At 37.1% G+C, this 5,714-nt stretch overlaps 1 pseudogene; it reads right to left on the reverse strand.

Annotated features, from left to right (window-relative positions):
* Nucleotides 1–5,564: 5,564 nt before the first annotated feature.
* Nucleotides 5,565–5,675, reverse strand: LOC115297335 (annotated as a pseudogene).
* Between the last annotated feature and the right edge of the window lie 39 nt (nucleotides 5,676–5,714).

Genomic DNA, 5,714 nt, shown 5'->3' on the forward strand with positions numbered 1-5,714 from the left:
ACCCCACCATCCACAACTCTCATACACACCTTGATTCCTAGTATTCTTTAAACATACTTCTTTTAGTTTTTTATTCAGAAGTCATCCAGAGAATTATTCAACTATTTCTAAGACATTATAGCCACTCTCTCTTGCATAGAACAGAGTATGTAATTGGGATAAAAATCCTCAAAATTAGGAATCAGGAAAATGCATTAAAAATAATAATTTGAGAGCAAGTACAGGTTATGACTTTAAAAAGTCAGTAATTCCATGTTGCATATAAATAAAAATAAGGTTTTTTAATTCCTTATGTTTACACTATGGGCTGTCCTTCTTAAGAATTAGTTAGAATGGAGTGTTGAATCACTATATTGTACACCTGAAACTGATATTACACTGTATGTTAACTAACTGGAATTTAAATAAGAACTTTAAAAAAATAATTACTTAGAATGTATCATTGTTGGTACAACATCTATGTAAGAAAATTAGGAAAGATGTCAAAGATGTATGTTCATTAAACCCAGGAAATAACTCAACAAGTGTTGTTCATTGAATAAGAAACAAAATATGAGACTGGGGCCTCATTTTAATGTCATTTTTTTCTTGAATATTTTATTTATTTGAATAAATATGCATATTATTCTGATAATACAAACTTAAGATTGTGATATTCACTCAAAGTGTAGCACATAGAGGTAATAATGATATAAAATAATGGTAGAAAAATATGACTTCTCCACATAAGATAGAATAGCAGATGAACATAAAAAAAGGCAAGTTCAAAGAGCAATTTATTCAGTGACCAGCAAGCAGGGATTTGTATAATCTAGCCTAGAGGAAACAGAGGCAGAGATGAGCTTCTGGGGTTCTGATCTAATGACATAGATGACCAAGGCTGAAGTTTAACAAAAATAAATTATTTGATTTTCTCCCCAGTCAAACCCCAAGTCTATATCTTTAGTAGCCATGAGCTTACCAGTAGGCTTCATAACATAAAAAAGGATTCAGAAAAACATCAAAGAACAACACAGATCCTTAATATATATTAGCTGTCAATCCACCTAGAGTAGGTGTTACTTCATGAAATGGTACTCACTAACATCCAGTCCATGCAACTTTTAAAGCACCAAGTCAGAGAACTGCTACAATCACATAGAAGTGTTACATGAAGCTCAGTTATGTGGGTCAGTACAAATATATTTCCACTTCTTCAGATTTATCAGCTTATATTATGGAACTTTCTATGATATTCTGAGTGGGTCACCAGAAATTTCTGCACCCCTTATATAATGTAGAACTGTCCTGAGAATCAGTTGTCCAGTCAAGGACAATTTTTTCAAGTTCTTTGTATATAAAGAGGCCATCTGACTAGTTCTTAACAATGTAATGTTACTTCCAAACAATTAAGAGTGAATATAAGTTCTCTCTCATCACTCTACCCATCTGTCTGCTGAATGAAGACTCTGAGGCCCCAGGGGATAACATCATCACAAGGTAGTAGGAGACTGGGACCCTGAATCAAAACATGGAGGAAATTCATACACCGATCAAGAACATCTGCATTGGATTGGTATGTGTATAAGAAAATAAGCTTTATTGGGAAATTCTCTGAAACCTTCAGTTGTGTTTATTACAGAGACTAGTGATGTCCTAAGTCGCATGGATTTATTTATGAACCATTTAGTGAGGGCCTGTTATTTGCAAATACAGAAGAGTAAGTTGCCATCCTTCAAGGTCAAGTTCATATGCTGTATGTTGTGAGAAACGTTTTTTAAAGTCTAAAATTTAGGGGTGCCTGGCTGGCTCAATTGGTTGAGTGTCCACCTCTTGATCTCAGCTCAGGTCTTGATCTTAGGGTCGTGAGTTCAAGCCCCATACTGGGCTCCATGCTGGGCATTGAGCCCACCCAAAAAACAATTTAAAAAATAAAATCTACAAAATAAAATCTACTCAAAAAATAAAATCTAAAATGCATTCATTTACTGAGTGTTTACCATGATCCAGATACTGTGAAAAAAGCTTTAAAAGTTTTAGCTACTTTATCTCATGTGATCTTCTGTAATGGGCTCCTTTGGGGCACTGGCCCAGCACATAAGACATCTGCGCCCAGCCACACCCATCTATCCACAGCAGTGAATAAAAAGTCATTTTGTTCCATACAACATCCTGATCACAGATGATCAAAACCCTGTGTTTTTTTTATTTAAAATGTTCTTTAACATTTATTTATCATTGAGAAACAGAGAGAGTCAGACCATGATTATGGGAGGGGCAGAGAGAAGGGTAGACACAAATCTGAGGCAGGCTTCCAGGCTCTGAGCTGTCAGCACAGAGCCCGACTTGGGGCTCAAACTCACAAACTGAGATCATGACCTGAGCTGCAGTTGGACGCTCAACCAACTGAGCCACCCAGGTGCCACAATCAAAACCTTGTTAAGGTTGAACAATCAGGAGATCATTAGTGATTTTCTAGTAAAAATTTTTAGAAGTCTGCAAAAAATTTAAAAAGTGAAAAATAAATTTTTAGAAGTCTGCACATTTTGCTCTAGCCACATGGCCTTCATGTAATATGATCTGACTCAATTTAAAATGTTTTTGTTTTTGAGGGGGCAGGCACTAATTCTTCCTTATTGTTCTACAGAATAAGTACTTTGCATAGGGCTGAGCACACTGAGGATGATAAGTCACTTACCACTGCCTGTCATCGTATGTCTTTAATAAATACATGGATACAAGGCTCTACAGAACCAATATAGTTAACATATTATCAACAGGCTTAAGTCTGATGGCTGAGTTTGTCACTTTGTGTGTTTTTACAGTATCTATTCTGCAAAGTTCTAGCAAGGCCAGCATATGCATGTTGATTTTTGAGTTATAATTTTGAGGGCACTAAATATCCCCTATCAAATTTTCAAAACTCACTATAGCTTGTAATATCCTTAATATCCCACCAGTAGTGTCATCTAAACCCATCTTGCTTAAAGCAGTTATGTTTCCGGAAAGATTGTCAGATATCAGTCACCCATTAGGGCAGAGTCTTTTTTTTTTTCCTTGTTGAGTTGATTGTATACAATTTTTTCTTTTTCTTTTTTTTTAAATAGTTTATTGTCAAATTGGTTTCCATATAACACCCAGTGCTCTTCCCCACAAGTGCCCTCCTCGATCACTACCACCTCTTTTCCTCCCTTCCCCTTCAACCCTCAGTTCGTTTTCAGTATTCAATAGTCTCAAGGTTTGCATCCCTCTCTCTCCCCAACTCTCTTTCCCTCTTCCCCTCCCCCTGGTCCTCCATTAGGTTTCTCCTGTTCTCCTGTTAGACCTATGAGTGCAAACATATGGTATCAGTCCTCTGTCTGACTTATTTCGCTTAGCATGACACCCTCGAGGTCCATCCACTTTCCTACAAATGGCCAGATTTCATTCTTTCTCATTGTAGGGCAGAGTCTTGAAGGAAAAGACCCTAGGATGTGTTTGTTCTATAGAAATAATGAGGTCAGGCTCATGGAGGACTTCTTCACTTTAACAGGATACATAATGCCAGAGTTTGGAACAGCCCTAGAATTACATTAAAGCATCAGGTCTTAAAAATGGGGGTTACAGAGCTCTAACATTTGCTAGGAATAACTACCACAAGCTAAGCTGGTGTTTAAAAAATCTAAAATTAATTTAAAATTTTTAAAGATTTTATTTTTAAGTAATCCTACACTCAATGTGGGGCTCAAATTTACAACCCCGAAATCAAGAGTTCCATGCTCCACCATCTGAGCCAGCCAGGCACCTCTTCAGTTAATTTTAGAACAGTATATGGTATAAATGCTATTAAATAAATGTTTGCTGGATTAATAAATTCACTAAAAAGGAAACGATGTAGACAACACTTCGTCAAGTTTACATTTGAAGAGAAAGAGGTAGATTTGCTGCTAAAGGAAAGAAATAAAATGTTCAATAACTTATAGTGGGAAATAGAATTAATTTTAAAGGCAACAGGAAGAATCCGTTGATAGAGAAAGGTTGAAATATAAGCAAGGAAAAAGTAATCTTCAGCATTAACAATCTCTTACCAATTTGATACATATAGGATTTAACATTTTCTGATATTACAAAAGGTGAGTAATTTTCAAATTATCTCTTGTTAAGCACTAAATATTAGTTGATTCTCTTTAAATAAACTATGAAGATCAGCTTAACTGTATAGCAGGTCAGTCCTCACAGTGGCAACATTATGCTTTTTATAATTTGTGCTGAAATTAATATTATGTATTTCCTTTGCCTTGAAAATATAGCACATATGCATATTTCTATTTAAAAGCCAAAGGCGAAACTTAAGATAATTTAGCAAATAAATGATTCATAATTTGGTTATTTAATTTTGCTAATAAAGGAAAAAAATCATTCTATGTTTGAAAAATATGTGAATGTCTTTGATGACATAAAAGGTAAATAGGTAAACGTTAACAAATTCTCATTAACTGCAGCCCTACCTTAAAAACGGGGAGGAGGGAGTGTGTTCTCAGGGTTTCTCAGCTACACTTGAGGATAGCTGCCAGTCAGATATATTGAACAGTTGCGCAGGCTGCTCTGCCTCAGTGAGCAAAGCTATCATAAGAAACCAGCAGAGAGTAGCACACTTTCTAAGGGGCTGGGAAAACAAAGGGTAGAGCATTAAACACACACAACAAACACTCAGAGAAGAGAAACTACAAAAAAAGAGCAATCAGTCTCTGTGTGAAAGTACTAATTTTTTAGGGTGAACTTATTCACCTATTTAAAGATCCAATTTGCCAAATTACAACATTTGAAAATTACCGTGATCTGATATCATAACAAAGGCGTTGATGTGTGCAGGCACTGGTGTGTGTTCTGATGTCTCTGCCTCTGTCTATTGTTCTTCAAGTGACTGCCTGATAATCCTCACTCTTTATCTCCTCAAAGATCTCTTAAGGTCTAAAGAAATGAAATCCTTGGAGGTATCATTGAGAGACATAAGATATGCAAGAGTGAATTTCTAACATGGAAGAGCTTACCACAGGGTGAAAAAAAAGCATCCCTCCTTTTGTGGTCCACCTGGCAGGGCTAGATCCTTGGCTGGATGTGACAGCACCATCACAGCACCGGAAGGGGCACTTCCTAATTAATGCTGCCGTGATATACAATCTCTCATATGCAACGCCGTAACAGGATGTGGTTCTGGCAGTACTCTCTCAGAACAAAAACATGAGGAATGTAGTGCATCTGTCTGTCCATCAACTCTCTAGGTGACACACTGAAAGTCAGCAAGACCTGGAACTCTGTCTCAGACACCCATCTGACATCCAAACACATGAGTTCTTCCATAGCCTGAAGTCATACTGCCTTCCACTGTGCTCCTAGCAGAACGCAAAAACTAATCTCTCAAGTTTTCATCATGGTTTCTTTTACCATTATAGAGACTTAGCTGTTCCCAAGGACATTGACAAGGACTCAAGAGATTTTTAGACTCTCCCCTTAACTTTGCTCAAATCTAGGAGAAAGAAGTTGGTTTTCAGAGCATTATCACTGCCCCAGTCATTTTATTTATGTATTTATTTTTCTTCATGTCCCCCCCTCCCCCTCCAACACAACACAGACCAGGCAAAGGGCCTGGGCTGGGGTGTATATGGGTAGGGTTACTCTGTACAGTCAGTGTAAGAACACAGCCTGTGGTAAGCACCAGGAGGCTGCCTGAGGCATTTTAAGATGGAAGACACTGG

The sequence above is a fragment of the Suricata suricatta genome, chromosome 7 (genome assembly GCF_006229205.1).
Source record: "Suricata suricatta isolate VVHF042 chromosome 7, meerkat_22Aug2017_6uvM2_HiC, whole genome shotgun sequence".
NCBI classification, from domain to species: Eukaryota; Metazoa; Chordata; class Mammalia; order Carnivora; family Herpestidae; genus Suricata; species Suricata suricatta.